The sequence below is a fragment of the Andrena cerasifolii genome, chromosome 5 (assembly GCF_050908995.1).
Source record: "Andrena cerasifolii isolate SP2316 chromosome 5, iyAndCera1_principal, whole genome shotgun sequence".
Lineage (NCBI taxonomy): Eukaryota > Metazoa > Arthropoda > Insecta > Hymenoptera > Andrenidae > Andrena > Andrena cerasifolii.
The window spans coordinates 14879960-14898584 of record NC_135122.1 but is presented as its reverse complement, the minus strand read 5'-3'; the positions used below and the strand labels follow the sequence as shown (position 1 = coordinate 14898584).

Genomic DNA, 18625 nt, shown 5'->3' with positions numbered 1-18625 from the left:
AGCTTCGTGCTGTCGTCGAATTTCAGCTGGAGTGGCTGCCAGCCGGCTGAAATATGCCAAACATTATGGAAATTAATTTCCATTTCATAATCCCGTTTCACGGCCCTCGTGCCGCTGGCCCCTTTAACTTAATTTACTGCTATTATTTTTATTAACGCGCTAAACGTCGCCCTGAGTTTCTTCTGTGCGCAAATATGCGTCCAGGGCTACTCAAGGAAGTTGATGCACTTCTTGTACATCGCAACAATATCCAGGCAGCTTCCTGCAGGTGGAACTACGTACGCGTGAATTCACTGGATGATTGAGAACGATGGAACCCTACAGTTAGGCTTGCAACCCGTTCCATAAAATAAAGTATTTCACGTTACTATACGTAAATGTACTCTGTACTTTTGAATAACAATAAAGTATGGGGAAATACTTTATTTACAATGTTACCGTGCGTAGTTGCCAAACGTGCACAAACCACGATCATCTCAAAGTAATTTCTTATCCTCTGTCTGTTCCTGCCACCCCAGAGTTTACTGAGAAAGTTTTCTCTGGCGTGGATGTGACGCGACGGGGTGGGAGAAACAAGGCCTCTTTTAACTTAATAAAGAACGAATTATTTATATATTTTAATACGAATTTTGAGTGCAATAATGCAATTGAGTTATTTAAAAATGATAAAAACGTTGCTGTGTAATGGTAAAAGCAATAAAAAATATGTTTGGAAGAAACAAAAACTACTAAGATTAAAATGTACTTTTAGTTTTTTTCGAGCGCAGGTGCTTGTTTACGGTATTTTCCTGTAAAAGTGGCGGCAACCCTACCTATAGTCCATCAAACACGCAGCGAAAGTGGATAGTTACTCTCGATTCAGCCTCGAGACACGGTATATCGTGCAAGTATTAATAGTTATGACGTCGATTTGTACCGAGCGTTTATTACCGGACACTTTTCCACTGCGTTCCCCGCGCGTGCACACCCCTGCGTGAATTACATTCCGGCTGCGTGCGAGCTCCGGGGAATCGAGGCAATTCGCATCTCCAACGGCTCACGTTTTAAGAATCGAACAACTAACAGCGCGATCATTGAAAGTTATTAACCCGCGGTAGAGATTAAAATTACGAGACACACTTTTCTTCGTCGTAGCTTGGAATTCTATGCGCTAGGGGATGGAGTAATTACATTCTTTTACAGGCTGCTATTAAAACTTTGCGCGCAGAGGGCTTCGCGCAGTGAATATATATATAATGTTTCCTGTGATAAAGTTTAACGAAAGTAATCTTGAATTGTATATTAAAAGGAACAGTTTCAACATTAAGATTAAAGTATTACCGATCTACTGTTAAGATTGGAATTAATTTATCCTCAGAATTTCTGTTATGTCGTGACTAGCATTGTGACGAAACTATTCCCCGTGACTTGTCTCTATCGTGACACCCTGGTGGTCAAGGTTCACGGAATACCGCCCTCGAATCGTTTCAATTCCCTGTCTTTATACACCTACTTTGCTGCCTTGCAATTTAAACGTAGCACGCTCGATGGAACAAGCTTGGAAATCATTTGCAAGCGCGGTAGATTCTCGCGTTATGCATACAGAGGATATTCGCGTCGTCTGTACTCGAGAGGACATTCTCGTGCTACGCCTGGAAATTAAACTAATGGGTTGGCTAAATTAATGAAAGGAGTCGTTCGGACTTGCATCTTGAGAAAATGATCCCAGCGATGGCGTGTACCACGAACGAATCCAGTTATACCAGCCAGGGGAGCGGGAGTAAGTATCGGATCAATTTAATTGGACCGGCAGATTTACGCCGATTAAAGACTCGGATCGCGTACACGCGGGATACTACATGCGCCACTAATAGCCAGAAGGATCTGTTTTGCCGGTTACAAGATCATGGGACTGCAATTATGTCCTCTGTAAAACTTTCGACTGGAAGCTTCCATTTGGGGCACAAATGAGCTCCTAACGTGGCAGATTAATGGACACGAAGCTTGTACTGATGTACACTTTGAGGTTCAACGGTGGTGCGAATATTCTATTTTCAGTAATCACAAATATGTAATAGGTACGTGTAATTCAGTTAATTCTAGCGTAGCTCGAAGTAATTACCTGTGTTTATTATTATTTATATAAGGGAATGGAAGTTTCCTTTATAAGGAAATGATTGCCGAAGGGCCGTCATGAGATGTCTGGCTGTATACGGGCGTATACTACTTGCAGCGTCCCTATGTTCTCAAGATCACTCAAGAACAGCGCGAGAAATGTAATGAGCAATTATTACAGGAGTATTTTTAAGATAAAAGATACTTCTACTTATGGATGGAACCTGGGGCGTGTCTGACTACGCGCGGTCGTGATCTACTACGACTACTAACAGAGAACGGGAAAACGCATGATGGTGAAGTTCAGGTTTTGTACTATCAAGTTATCACTTTATCTGGACGAAGCCGAGGGACGTTGACAGGATATCGTGCAAAAACATTCTCTTGCTAGAGAAATACTGAAGAAAATATTGCGTGTCTACACAAATATTCCAGCACGAAATCTAATATTCTTCTCTTCCCTATTTATCTCTCGAATTTCTCTGAAATCACTATGTAACGCTTGGTGTGCTCCTCTCATAGACGTCTCTATCCAAAACTACTGACTTTCTTTCAAGAAAAGTAACGAAAATTGTCAACGATCCCCGTTTAGAAGGAATGTCATCGATGAACGAGACCCCTATTGCCAGTCACAGATTCGTTCTCCAAGGAGAAGAAAATTGCAAGGGGATGATGTTCAGTGTTCAGAGGAAAACTGCAAGGTTTCACTGTCAGCAGAACCACGCAGACGGCGAAGTCAACACACGCGAGTAACGTGTCCTGGGGAGGCTGAGTCTCAGGCAACGATAGACACGCTCCCCGTCACGATTCGCGTGATCACGTGTGTACATTATCTTCGTGCCTGCGCGGATTCAGCGATGGGAATGAGACACGTCGAGCTATCATCGGCAAACGACCAATAGTTCCATAGAGATCGAATATTCCTCACTTCCTTCCGAGTGTAACTCTCCAAACAACAGAGACTACTCAACTTCTCCACACTTTGCAGACCATAATGGAACGTGTCTGTCATATGCACGTATAATCTCAAACAATTCAATTGAAAGTCTATGAAACGAACTTGTACTCGTGCAAGGGGATGATCTACGTCAATACGCAAAAGGGGGCAAAACATATTTCCGTCACTTCAAACTATCCACGACCAGAAACTAAGCTTGGGCGCTTCGAACCTTTCGTTCCCCCCTTTCAAGAGACCTCCGACCTTAGAACCTCGTGGTCGTTGCCAGGAAGCCTAATCAAACCGACATTCAAGCCGCCACGAAAATTCATGATAAACGATTCGATCAGAAGCCTGGAGGAAACCGTATTCAGTGCCCTTCGCTGCCTTCGTACGTTCCACGGCGCGCGTGTGGAGACGTGCGTGCGTGTGTGCGTTTGCCCGAGGAGCGGTGGCTAGGTCACGGTCAGGGCGATGCCCTCTTCCCTCAGAAGAGAGGAGAGAGACTTTACGTCGGCTCTACTCCGCTCCTTCTTCTTCTTCTTCGCCTTGTTGGATCACGCTGGAAGTCCCCTCTCGGATGATCCACGCATCCGTTCGAGCGTGTCTTTCGCCGCGCGACTATCTGCTTCGGTTAAGCCGACCCTTTTTGCCAATCCAGCGACGTTTTTAGACGCGTCGCACGACCGGTGCGTGCGCCTCCGCTCGCGCAATTTACGGGGGCGACTTTCGCGTATTCGCTCTGCGTCGTTTCGCGCCGATCTAATTGCAGAACGATCATCAACGCGAACGATCTTCCTCGCGGGATTAGCCGTCTGCGCGATAGGACTTCTTGGTGGGGTAGATGCAAGGAGGTGAATGCGTGGATGGTTTGAGTAGCTCGAATGTCAGGTGGTTGAAGAAGTTGGATTATAAGGAAGCAGTTTAGAAAAAGACGGTTGCTTACTGGGAGACTAGACGAAATGGCCCGAGAGGGTTCAGGTATTCCATGATCTCAGTGAACAGAAGCTTGGTACCCACCTGGAACGTGAAAGTATAAGAGAATTATTATCGGGAGATTCGTTGAGGCTGATTGTGACATTGAAAATTTGCGCACAACGAATCCCTGGGCTCGTGTAGATTTTATAACTTTCATCGCTTAACTCGGCGGGAGGCGCTACTGGGTAAAATTTACCACAGAGGCGCTAGTTGCGGAAATATGAAGACTGTTTGAGCTTTTGTTACAATTTTTTAAAGAACTTTAATAAAGATTTTAAGGTATTTCATAAATTTTGTTTGATGCTTAAAACACTGTACTTTAACATACAAATTACAAAGTTAAAAAAATATATTCTGAAACCGCGGTTTTTTGCGTTTCCATTTGGGATATTTTTAACCCGGTAGCGACAATCTGTGTTACAGTATGGGGTGCGCCTCCCGCCGGGTTAACTAGATGCAAGGTCCGTAAACTTTTTTCCAGGAGGGGGTAACTTTGGGGTGACGGTGAAGAAAAATATAGTAATGAAAAAACGAGTAGCCCGCTTGCTTTTTTTTAACTCATTTTGTAGGGTCAATTTAATTAAAAATTTAAATTCGAAATTTAGAAATATTCACTTTTTTAGTATAAACATAAGTTTTTAAAAATAAGCGATTTTTTCTCTAAAGCCAGGGGGGCAACTGCCTCTTTTGCACCCCCCTCTGGACGCTCATGACTAGAAACCCTTGTTTAGACATATGATTACTAATGCCCCTCTATTTAAATCTATAAGCAGCACACCTGTACAGTTTACAAACACTTCAATCATAGTCTACTTTGTGTAGAATCTAGAACCAAGATCCTAATTATAGGTATTCATCGATACAACCTACCTAACCCAATAAGGATATACAAAATTCACTGAGAAGCAAGTGGCACAGAACGAGAGACCTAAATCCAAGAGGCATTTTGCGAAACGCTTCCAGCCTACGCAACAAATTCACCCATCCATCAGTATCCTTACGACCAAGAATTGCGCTCGTCCACGTGCCCGCGCCTCGGTGTTATAATTTATCGTCGAGCGTACGCTCTGGTCGGGTTTCTGCGGGAGATCCTTGTCGAGGGGCGTGATGGAAATCATCGATAAGGGACCGGCCGTCACACCCTCGCGGAAAGATCGTCGCGGAAGTCTCCTCGGCTCGCGAGTGATCGACTTTATTCCGTGCCGCCCACGAGCACTCGTAAATATAATTTCTCGCTAATCGTGCACGCCGCAAACGCCGACTATTAACCACCCAGCGAGCCGCAGTGAGAGAGCTGCCTATACACGCTCCCACCGCGTCCAGGTTAGGTACGTTTTGTCGAATCAAACGGGGCGATTTCGACGCAGCCTTGATTCATTTACAACGAGCTGATTGAATGTTCTTTCACGAAGTATCGGCGGTGAATGTGGAAGGGGCTGTGTATTGCTTTTTATTTTATTCTAGGAGGAGCCAGGGGCGGATTTGTGTATCGGCTAAGTAGGCTGCAGCCTAAGTAGGGCGGCAATTTTAGGGAGCGATAATTTTGAGGGACGGCAATTTTAGAGAGCGATAATTTTGAGGGGCCGCAAATTTGGGGAGCAGCAAATTTTTTAAAGCGGCAAATTTTGGGGAACAGCAAATCTTGGAGAGTGACAGATTTTGGGAAGTGACAATTTTAAGGGGCGGCAAATTTTGGGGAGCCGGCAATTTTGGAGAGCGACAAATTTTTGGGAGCGACAAATTTTGGGGTGCAGCAAATCTTGGGGAGCGATAATTTTAAGGGGTGGCAAATTTGAGGAGCAGTAAATTTTGAGCGAAAAAATTGGAAAATGTTTAAACACAGGGACTTGGGATAACTTTAAAAACAATTCTCATTTTTTTCATGTAGCAAATTAACAAAAACTCACATGTGAGTAGCCGCCCCGTTTCAATTAAAATATTTGATGATATTTCACGGAAAGGGTGGCAGACGGTTGTTAGCCTCGAGACGGGAAATCTGAAAATCCGCCCCTGAGAGGAGCTCTGATTATCAGAGTATCTAAATTTTTTCACGCTAGAGGAAGATCTTACTGCACTCAAGAATCTATGTTTACTTTATAGAATAGTATAGCTTCTTCCATATCGCTGCGGTCTCACTCGCTTGACACAAGGCGAGAAAATAGAAACTGAAACTGCGTTAACATCCTTCTCTGTTCGGCCTTAGCGGACCCAAAGAATTCCCTTTCTAAACGCACAATCCCAAATATCCACCATGTCGAGCGGAGTGCAGAACGGTTGTTACGTGCAAAGGTATCGGTAATCGGCCGTGAGACGTCAGCCTATCGGCGTATGCAATCGCGAGACCAGACGGGGGAAGCCTCGTAGCTGCGCTCTCCCGTATAATGCAGTTATCGGCGCGGCGGGCCACGTTAATTGCATCGCGAGAAAGTGGGGCATCTCGAATCTGCGATCTCTCGCTGTCCTCTCTCTGTTACGGAGCCAAGAGGACGCCGGAATGCCTCGTTACGCGCGTCTAAGCTCCCTCCGCCCCCGCGTAACCGAACGTCCTGCATATACATATACATACACGCGGCATCGCGCCGTCGTCGACGATTTATTCCCGTCGCAGCCGTGAGAATCGTTCCGTGCATCGGGCGATAATCGCTGCGCGAGTCACTTTCTCCCGCGACGTAACTCAAATTCTCCGTGGGCATACGGGCGTTCATTTTCGCGGCGTGACGAAATTTCGTGACGTCTCGGCTGGCGCGGAATGAATCCAGCGATTGGCCGAAACTAGTGGCACGGAAATCGTGATTATTTTTCGAATTCGATGGAACTTGTGGTCTTGATATTTATGCGTGGTTATTGTAGGTTTTCTACTACCAAGGGATGGACAAATAGAATACGTAATTCTGGGGATTAGTGTATTAAAGGCACTTCCCGGTTAAATTGCGCGAAAACATAGGTGACTTTTATGATTTTTTTTTCTAGAAACAAGTACACGATATAATCGTCTAAAAGTTTTTGCACTTTATTCCGCTACAGATGTAGAGTATAAAAAAATTATTTCATTTCTGCTTACCTCTGCCTCTGATATGCATTGCATGCTGCGTAACTTCAGGCAGGGTCATCCAAAAGCAAAGAACCAAAGAAATTCCTTAATTAGTCGTTGTTAAGAAACAACTAGCCGATGATTGCCATATGTCTAAGAAATATTAAAAACGTTTCGTGCGTATGTAGGCCTGTTTACGTAATGTATGTATATAGAAAGCAGCATTAATTATTCCACATGCTATCCAACTTTTTGTGCGCCTACTGTAGGTATCAATTAGCACAACAGAAACTTGCACAGCGAAACACCACGTTACGTTATCATTAAAATTCGATCTCGTTGCATCCGTGAGAAATGCATCCCGCCACTAGAATCCGTAAAAAATGTTTCGTGATTCGAGTCACTTTCTCCTTGGGCGTAACTTGAATTCCGTTCATCAGAACGGAACAGGCGCTCGTGCCTAGACAAACGTGCATCGATCGTGCCCATTAGAAAAGCGTTTATTCATCGCTAATCAGGTAGCGAACACTCAAAGCAACCAATTAGTGAGGACACTGATTATTTAACTGTTTCAGTAGATTCAGGACACAATTCTTGTGTGAAAGCAGGTTGCAAAACAGTCCTACGATTGAATCTCGCCTTTGCGCTATTTTTCCCTTTATTTCCTTCTAGTATATCCATCTTCTGTGCCAGTGGCGCGCCCAGAGGGGGTGCTAACGGGTCCTGGGACCCCTGAAAGAAGGGTTTTGCAAAAAAATAAAAGAAGCCTGGATTTTATTCTTTAAATAATTTTTTATAAACACCTACTGAATTTTATTGCATTTGCACCAAATGAAATTGCATTAAATAAATTCTTAAAGATATTTTATCGCTTCAACTTAACTCCCCTCAGATTAAATCCCGAATGCGCCATGGTTCTATGCAATAAAAACGTTAAAAGAAGAATCCCTCTCCTTGGCGAGATTTTATTGCATTTGCACCAAATGAAATTGCATTAAATAAATTCTTAAAGATATTTTATCGCTTCAACTTAACTCCCCTCAGATTAAATCCCGAATGCGCCACTGTTCTATGCAATAAAAACGTTAAAAGAAGAATCCCTCAGCTTGGCGAGATGAAAAATGCAGAAATATTGCCCGAACATCGTCCACGAATATCGCAGAAATGATTTCGCGATTCGAGGCACTTTCACCGCGACGTAATTCGAATTCCTTCTACGTACGTGTGCCCAGGTCTCGCGCCGCGTACGCACACGCTATCGGAAGCGATTAAAATCCGCGAGAAATCGCGGACAGGACGCGCGGAACCGGGCGGCGGGCGAATTGCAAAGCAGGTCGAGACCAAGATCGACGCCGGGCAAAAAATGAATTTTACATTACTCCGGGGGATTCTGAACGCGGTCAAGATTGTTTAGAAAGTTGGCTTCGCTACTTTGGCGAAGCTGTCACGCTAAAAGTTCCATGTACGCTTGCTTTTATAAATGGGAAGGTGAAGGTCAAAACGAGTTATTAGCTACGTACTAGTATGATTTAGAAACCTCTGTACTTTCAGCGCCTGGTATCGCAACATGTTGGAGACGCGCGGATAAGAAATCCCCGGGAATAGCGAGCTGGAAATTTGTCTCGCAGCCTCGGATTTTATAATAGAGCAAGAACAGAAATTGGAAAATATAGCCTCGACGAAGAAGAAGCAGGGGATCGATATACGTTTTTTTTTTTTTTTTTCAAAAAATTCTGAAGCATTCATATCCACGGATAACCAGGTGGCGTGACGAAACGATAGGCTCAAGAAACTCCAGCACACATCCAACTGACGCAAGAACGGCTTTTGCAAAAACACTTTTACCTTCTAACGAGACCTGCGCGCACGCACATGCGCTATATATACACACACACGGTAAGTATAAAATAAGGCATATAATGGGCGCGTAATACGCCACGTCATTGCGGTTTTCAAATTGATTTCCCCAGACGATATTAGATCGTTTCTCATTACCGTTCTTTGCTCCTTTTTCGCCAACAACGGTAATCTGCTGCTTTGCGAACGATGCTCGATGACCGAGTCGTTTCACAATCACTCAAACTATGGGCGTTCGAACACCTATCAATTAATCGAACATCGAGGTGTAATCGAGATTATAATCTTAACGCACTTATTGTTATAATGCTTCGTTGAGACCAGAGTTGGACCAATACCCGAATAATCTTGCAGTCAAAATTTCGAATAAAACGAAGTTATTCGAGAATAACGAATAAATTGTTTATTCGAATAATATTTGCGAATACAATCGAAATTATTCGAGAATAACGAATGAAATTTATGAAGATTTATTCGAGTAATGCCAAACTTAGGCTGAGACTCCTTTGCTATCGATTGTGGTAGATGCAGAGTGTTTCAAGCCCGATGAAGATCAAGCACACGAAGCTCGGTTGCTCGAAACGACAATACGTAGGGTAGATAAATGACGAAGTTAGGCGATGCTTCTTTATGTTCCTGAAGTTGTGCAAAGCGTGATCAAATGAATTACGAAGAATATCGCTGATCAGGCTAGATCGTGGTTTCGCAGGATCGGTGTAAGGGCTGTCATCGATCCACCTTTAATGGCTCGTTCTCACGGATGTCGGGGATATTAATGATCCACTTAAACCGACAACAATATATTTATACCAACGATTTATAATCGCTAAGAAGCGACTGTAAAACGAGCCCCAGCGCTCGATATTTTCCGCATTGAATATCATACTTAGCGACGCTCTGGAACGATTTACGACCACCTGTCTCCTCTTTCTAACGCGACACAGAAAGCATTTCAAAAGCACGCTCGCGTTGCTCAACACTGGGATCGCTGGGACAGGTACGAAGCACTTGATCCTCTCGCAATTATTCTACAGTTTCGACGATGTGTACTTCTCCAAAATGTAGCGAACCGCGTTCATGGGGATCAGGTGATCCGTGACCTGCTAACTATTTTAATATCGACTGCTAATCTGCTTTATCGCTTTGAAAGGTATCCAAGATCGGTAAGAAAAAGGTTCCAGAAGATACATCTATATGCGATTAAAATAATTATTGTGGAAGAGTCGCATAAATCATCTCGCTTGCTTCTGGAATAATGGAGAAATCGAGAATTCACAGTGCAATATGATTAAAACAAAGATACGGACGTCTTAACTCAATGGATTAGACTTATCAGGAAGCAGAGGAATTTTAATCCTGCAGCTTAACCGCGCAGACTCGTGACTCGTGCCTTTAAATTTGCCCCGCTGGAACAAAGCGATAAATCGTCGGTGTTCGCGACGAAATATTCGTTGCAAAAGGAGAAGGAAAGACGAGGACGCGCTTACTATGGCCGAGTGCTCGAAACATCAAGGATAGACATAAATACGTGGTATGATAAACGACAGCACGTTAATTGGTCTCCAACCGTGTGCGTATCTATCTTTCGGTTAACTGAACCGATCAACCTCTGGGTCTAGCCGTTAAAGTTAATCGCTAACAGACTCGCGAAACTCGTATTTTCGAGCGGCAGAAAAATCCGCGGAATTAATGGCGATACGGCTACCGGGGCCAATATTTATTGCCGCGGGTTTAATAGAATGTTACATTCGTTACGTTGCCGCGTTAATAAGCCCCGAGGAGCGAACTACGAACTTGTTAATCAGCCGGAGATATTTATTACGATCACGTTACCCGCGGAAATATTCAGACTTTTTACGAAACAACCTTCACACCCGCGTGACATAACTGAAAAGTTATTGGAAGAATGCAAAGAATTGCCTCCGACGTCAGTGGCTTAAAAACGAAACGGTTCGCGTCTGTACGGCTGAAGTGTTTACTTTGATTCTGCAAAAGAAATTCCCTGAGCTTGCGGAAACAAATTTTGAGAGGTTCGACGGAAGCCAAACAGCGGGGTGAATTCCCAAAAATTTGGGATTAGAAGGAAAAAGCTAACAAGGGGAGGCCGCGACATCTGGACACACGGATTTTGATGAATCTCATATATGTTGTAGCGTAGGTGTAGTAGACCATGTCTCACATGTTGGGTCCACTATCCCAGAGTTTCCGAAGTATCAATAAAAAAAAAGATGTTTATGCGTTGACGAACAGAAGCGATAGCGAAGTTTATTGTAACGATGAATAGCGGCGCGCATAAATTCGTGAAACGAATCTCGGATCGAGGAGGTTTACGTAAGCGCCAGGCGCGCCTCCGATATTCGCGTGCGAATATTCACGAACGGTATAACAGCGTGACGATCTGATAGGACACGAATCGAGCACCGCCAGATCCGCAGTTGGTTGGCGAAGGACAGCTTTATGTGCAACGCGGGATTGCACGCGGTGGCGAATACGGTGCAACAGCGGTGCAGTTGCGCAACCACTCGTTACAGGAGAATCCTCGCGAAGGTTGAACCGACCCTCCCCGGCTTAACAGTAGAACTCATCGCCTCGATGCCACGGTGCCGATAATTATACGACACATGTCGACAAACGAGCTTAACGACGCATTTAATTTCGCGACAGGTATCGTGACGAAATCCCGCCGAATTTTATGGAAATCGCGAGGCGAATCCTGGACACGCTAATTTTATAGGTCATTGAGTACGCGCGAGCTAAACAGTTGAGGTGATAAAATCTGAATATTCAGATTAACAGGGTATCGTGACAGGCTGGCGTCGATTTACGACGATGGGACGAGCATCCTAGGAAGTGAAACGCTTCGAATGGAAACTAGGTTCTTTACAGCTGTAAGTGGCGGGGTGTTGTTTGGGCTCGGCAAACACGAGCGGTACTTTCGATTGTCGCCGGGTGGTATCAATCGTGTTAATTAAAAAACTGCCGCGTTGCATTAGCGATATCGAACGCAGCATGATAATCCTACGCGTGCGGTCGCAAATCTGGGTTAATCGGCTTAACAGCTCGGCCGAGAAAGGTAGCGGGTGGCAAAATAAGAGAGGAAGAACGAGGAGCGAGGCTCGAGCGGGCAAAACGCGCCAGTTTGCAAGGGCGTAATCGAAGTGTCCGCCGGTGGATGGGCGCATCATCGATACTCCTCTTTTTTCTCCACTTTTGTACGTGAGTTATAACGAGCGATACTAATTCGCCTGAAAATTACGCTTATTGCATGAGTCGACTGCGATCACCGCTGCCTTGTTGCAGAGTAGCGATGGAGTCGACACACCCCTCCACCGTGGCGAGCTTGTTTTGTGCTCGGTGTAACGTTACCACGCGGATAATCGAGGAGTGTAACATTAAGAATAATTACGCTCAACTGTTAAGTCATGTGTTGCGCTATACGGGATAATAAAGTGAGATTTATTTTGTAAATAACGGATCCTTCGTTGAAAGCTTTTCCCTTCTGGGACATTTGCGGTGTTGGAGCCTGTAATCGCTTAAATGTAAAAGTAATGACACAGTTTTAGCTTCTCAGCAAATTCTAATGGAATTGCGCTTGTAGAGAATTTGTTACTTGACGGAGCTACTCGAATTACGTTGGAATGGACAATGTAAAATGACGTCTCCAGGTAGGAATTTAAAGGAAGCCTTGAACATTGACTGAGTGTCGAACGTAGTGGCACCAAGGTAACAGTATTGCCAGTAGAAATCGATCAGCATAATAAACTTTGACGTTTTACGATCCTCACGTGATTACAAGGCCAGAATCAGACAGGTTTCTACTGCAGATCATGCTTCCCCGCTGAAGTAAAACCGGTAGACATGGCTTGGGACATTCTACGTTTCCTCCATTATACATCATTATCCTCGACATTCCAGGGTTCCGTTTTCAATTTAATCCTTGTAATTATACGCCTGCACAGCTACCTATTGCTACTCCCAGCGGAGTCGATGAAACAGCCTCTACTCGGGGACTTAATACACAAAAGAGGCACTGTCCGTTGGATTTTCACAGAATTTTCTTAGTCGAGATGAAATCAGCACCCTAGCGAGTCACCCTAAGTTACATAATCCAACGGTGCCCTTACTTAATCAAATTCCCCGACTGATGACAGGGCCAGAAACGCAAGTCGAGTGCATCTCAAGTAGGATCGATAAAACGAGAAGAAAAGACACTCGAGGGATCGCGTCGAAGGCTGGAAAATAAAATAAGTAGGAGCTAAAGAGACGGAGAAGCAGATCGGGATGAACAAAGTGGGAGAGGAAAGGTGAAGAAAAGGAGGAAGAATAAAACCGGCTCGAGGAAAGCCGCAGAGAGACAGAAAAGGGAGAAACTCTAGCGTGGGGGCGAGGGTGTTGGGGAAGGAAGAGGAAGGAAATAGACTAGAGGGAAACTTGGGCTATTAATTATCCGTGTGGTTGGAAGAGAGCCGATACGCACATGAGCGTCGACGTTGCATAAGTTGTACGTGACTGGAAGGTATTGCACCTCGTGGCTCGAAGGCACTAAAGGGTCTCCAGTGTCGAGGTTTAAGTTCATCCGCGAGGAATCTACCTACCGAACGGCGAATATGATCTCTCTCACGGAGCAACGCGGCCTTCCGAAGACTCCTGCTGCTCTAACTGGCCTTGAATTCATCGAACAGGGTCAAATGTTCGTGCCGGTAGGAGGATGCAGCTCGACATCGCCGTGATTTCTATCGTGAAGTCAGTTTGCTGTGATTTCTACTACGAGTTTTATTGATTCGGGGCTCTGTTGGTTGTGTATTCCATAAACTGGGTGCTTCGTAAATTCAACATTTTGTGGGTCAGATGTTCCAGGGGGGGAAAAATGGGTTTTGTGATAGTGTAGTTGATGCTAATGTGTAGGTGATTCTAATGCAATGCGCATTGAATTAGGGTGGAAAGAGAGTAGCTAGAAGTCTTTGTAATGCGATAGGAGTGATCTGTAAATTAGCTATGGTATGGCTAGGTATTCTATGAATTAAAGGGTTAGGCCACCTTGGAGGCCCGAAAATCATATGTAAGTTCCAGATTTTTTCCAGCGAAATTGGAAAATAAATTAAAAAACTTTTTTTTTACCATAGAAGTAAATAGCGATTCGTCAAAATATTGGTTTATGTCAAAGTGGTGGACATTTGAAGAGAAGATCAGTTTTAGCCGATATATTTGCCTAAAATTTTAAGCCTATATTGTGTCTAAAATTGCTTGTAGCAAAAAAATGTACTTCTGTAGATAATTAATCTGTTATAGAAGATACAATTAAAATCTCCAAGTGAATCGAATACAAATTGTTCAAGTTATGCCGCTAGCCACGTAATTTCGACATTCTTTAATATTTCTGCACAATATTTATACAGTAAATTCATTAATACATGCCCTAAACATAAGAAGTATAGAAATAATTTTCAACCACATAGTATCTTAAAAAAAAAATCGTCTAACTTGTTGCTGTTTTGAGCGTACCAGGGTGGCGTAACACCTTAAGTATCCTCCGATTTACGCGTATCAAAAGTTATCTAAAGCGGCGGGTACTTTGTAACTATCCAAGAAGAATTCCTGCGACATGATAAGAGAAATTCGTACATTCTGTTTCCTGATCTCCAATTCCGTTCCAGTTGAAATTCAGCCTAGCGGGAGTTTTATTTCACCGATTCGTCGCGCGATTCCGTAGCGGCGGTAAAAGGCGGAGCCGTAAAGTAAATCAGCCTGGACACGAAATCGAGGAACAGGGGGATATACTTTACAATCTATTCTTCCCACGAGAGGAACGCGCGCCTTGTAATACCTGATAATGATCCGACAAGGATCCAAGTAATAATGGTAATAGCGCCGCGGAATGACAGAGATAATGACGATGTAACGCGAATGTTAATGTACCCCGTGGGCGGACATCGTAAAATTGGACGCAAATGTAACAAAGGGTATCTCTCTCCGCGGCGAAGGCTCGAATTATAACATCACTTTCGCATAAAACCCGCGTCACGAGATTGCGCTTTCGATCTTGCAATCACTCCAACAATTTTATCGCACCAATGACCGCTCACACTCGAGCCTCTTTCACAGTCTCATCATTGGTGGGACAGTCCAGCTACCCCGGCGCCACCAGTTCCCGTCTCGCGGACATGCTTCTGGGTACAATCGCCCATGGAGCAAGACCCAAGCTCCGGGGGTGATAAAACTACAAATACAATCTAAACAAACAACCCGAACACCACGGTATTCGCTGAATTCGCTTGTCCTGTCCTCCCGCGATATTGTTACATCGTGTAATTAGCTATGTTTAGTATTAAGGAAACTGTCACGACGGAAGGCTGCGCGCAACTGCGAAGATAATGGTCGCGAAATGTTTTCGTAGCTTTTCTTATAACTTTACGCTCGAGTTTTTTGAGTCTATAGTGCACTAAAACTATACTACCGAACGAAGTATAATTTGTTCGTAGTTCAGTTACTTAATTCTGAATAAAATCACGGGATCGCTTTGTACATATACATGTTCGCATTTGTTTAATTTGAAATTTCTTAACTTCTGTCCATTTGGGGTAATTACGAACAGCGCGTTTGGGGCGATCACGGACGAAGTCATCTACCCTTTTTAGGTGTCCAGTACTCGGGAATTATATTAGGAAGAATATACGTACATATTCGTTGAAAGATCTTGAGACACCGGCGAAAGAAGTTAAAGATAAAAGACATTCGATCGGTCTGGCAGCAAATAAATATTCAATCCCACGAGCAACCAAAATTCGATCAAACAAGAAGAAAGACTGTGTCAGACCCACAGCATGGAAGAAAACCAGCGTTCAGTAAAGATCGAGAGAACTTTAAGCAACCGTTCGCATTTACCCCGCTAGCTACGAGTAATCGCGAACAGAAAGAGTTTTGTTCTTCTCTCAGAAAATGATTTGTTTATCAAAGCGTCTATAATTGTTCGTGTCGCCTTTGTAGATAATTAACCGAAGTTCAATTATCTATAAAGTAAATCTCGTCAGAGTCAATACCTTTGTTTCAATTTAACTTTTCCCTTAAGTGTTCGTAATTCCCCTACCCTCCCCTATATCCCGACTAAAACCACCAACCCACCATACTAACACCCTGAGAGTCCAAAATTCAGCAACCGCCCACACGCGGGAAAGGAAACAACGCGGTTGACGATACTTGTTAAACATAGCAGCGCCACGAAACGACCCAAACTTATCGCCCGGCCCATTCAACGAGACAGCCGAAGCCGTAAAGGATTCGCCGTCCCCGTTCGAAGGCAAATGCATTGAAAGCTGGCACAACAAGGGGCGGGGAAGTGCCGCCGTCCGCGTGTCATCCTAAATATCTGGTGGTGAAAAAAGCGCAGCGGAAACGCAGCCTGCTGGAGTGCGCGCGCTGCCGATCGGAAGGGCCAGGATTAACGGAACATCGGGCTCGTTAAACTCGTCGTGCAGCGTGGTTCACGGCTGCACGTGCGATCGTTAAAATCTTCCAACTTTTTTGCCATTTCGTCAGCGGGGCCCGTACTTTCTCGCTCGGCGGGGCGCCATCGTTCGCCTCGTTTGCGGCCCGCGCGTGCACACCGGCGCGGCGCGTCGGCCGATACAGGGACACGAGTAAATCACGGTTGCAACGGGTGCAGCGAAGCCTGGATTCCATCGTGCAAATGGACCAGCTGAAAACGGAGGAGCCGTGCAGCGGCGGGCATAATTAATGCGGCTACCCTTCGGTCGTCGCGCGCGCTCCACGCGTGACGGTAAACGGCTACGTTCAGGCGAGACGGTGAACTTTTCCCAGTTACGGGCTGCTGGCTGCTGGTCGTCGCATTGTTCGCAGGTCAAGGTATCCTGGCTAAAGGAACGCCGGGGGTTTTGATTTTATCGTCCGTCTTCGGGGAAAATAGGTCGAAGGAGATGGGGGGTGGAGGAGGGTTGGGGTTGCGGCAAGTAGTTACAGGGGAGTTGGCTACTTTGAAGGATGATGATGAGAGACGGCGTGACCTTTGCGGGGCTGGGTTCCAAAATTGTGCCGGCCAAGAAAAAACTCATTTTTATGTACGCCTAAATTTTGTAATAGTAAATATGAATGCACAGGGCCCCGAAAAAATTTACGAAGAGCTCTTCGTGGACCGTGGAGCCTTTTAAAGAAATTTTATAATAATAAATATGCATGCATAGGGCCCCGAAAAATGTACGATGAGCTTTCCGTGGACCGTGGCGGCTTTTAAACCGTCTTCGAGGAATTCCTCTTCGGGTAAGATGATTCCAATTTGACGATAGTATTGAACATTTAACAAAGATTAAAGGAAGCGTCACTTAACTTTAGACTAACGACGTTAGTACATCGTACTTCGTCGGAGTTTTGGATCAAAATTTTCAATACGTGAATTACAGTTGAATCGAAGGCGAAACAGTGTAAAGTTCAAGGTACGTTAGACTTTGTATGGTAGATTCGAGTGTTGATTGCTAGAAAATGTCTAGCGCTGCCTGCGTTAACTGTATTTTCGATATTTATGCCGGTTGATTGGAAATAGCCAGCAGATAGCACACGAGGAGGTGTAAAGTATCTGGCTGCGGAATGGGGAAGGTTGAGAGGTGGTGATAACTATGCACGATAGCGGATAGTTTGCTATAATTTACCATTTCCACTGTTATCTTCGAGGAATTAGCAATGGGGAATCACACTATCTACGATCTAAAGTGAAATTTGCGAATAAGGAATGTGAGACACTTTGATGCAATTTCCATTTGCCAAATGGGCTTGAAACAATGTTTCGCATTAAATTACATCTCCTCGTGTATTTATTCGCGAGATTTACCAAACTTTCGATATAATCGAATGCATCTCTCGTTACACTGTTACACACAGTTAGTTATCGTCGTGTTACAGCAGAGTGTATTTACCGTGCCACGCGACAGTTGTTCATTTTAATATGCACGCGCTGCAGTCTGATAAGGGTACTTCTATAAATCAAACGGCAATAAACTCGTGGCCACTATAAATTCCATCGTAACCGATCGAAACGATACTCGATTCGCGTTGACGCTCTCCTTCTCAACATGTGCTACACAGTTTCTATTACACTATGCTACTGACATTCTACTAATACCGCCCACGATTTCACTCGATTAAAGTTGAGAATATTCGAAAGCTGCTTAACAATTAATTACCAATAAAATAATGAATAATTGCGAATCTCTGAGACAACTATACCTAACGAAATATTGCCAGAATTAAAAAAAAAAATTGTCGGAAAATGTTCTACGTGCCAATGGTAATACTATAGTATTGAATTTGATTTTTGCCACTTTCAGTGTTCTCTGCAACGACTCTTCGATTATAACAACCATAGCGGTAAAAGTATAATGGAATAAGAATTCCAAAAATTACCAAAGCTTAGCTCCCGCTGCATTAAAGAGACAAACTTGGTACACACCTGTTTTAAGCCACAGTATGTGATGATTAAAAATAATTTCTACACCCCTATCGCGAAGGAGTTAACTGTACGGATGGAGCGATTGCAGGAAACGGTTACGGTTGCCCCGAATGAACAAAAAAGTCCGCGCAGAACTTTCCCGTGACACTATCACCGGCTATAAATCACTTAGTAACCAGAAACCCTTTAAGCACGTGCGTCACGTACACGCGTACCGACAACGTCCAGCAATTAGTTGCTGTCTTCCGCGGCGCTAGAAGCGGACGGTCCACTC

General features: G+C 44.3%; 1 protein-coding gene across 7 annotated transcripts in view; it reads right to left on the bottom strand.

Moving 5' to 3' along the window:
* The window catches only part of Smash (smallish), a 140650-nt gene that overhangs the window by 30969 nt on the left and 91056 nt on the right, over positions 1 to 18625 (bottom strand). For 2 of the 7 annotated variants that reach the window (XM_076813109.1, XM_076813108.1), the window contains exon 2: positions 3978 to 4051. The exons of the other annotated variants lie outside the window; for them this stretch is intronic. The gene's annotated coding sequence lies outside the window, so the exon portion shown is untranslated. The remainder of the gene's footprint in view (positions 1 to 3977; positions 4052 to 18625) is intronic. 7 annotated transcript variants of the gene reach the window in all.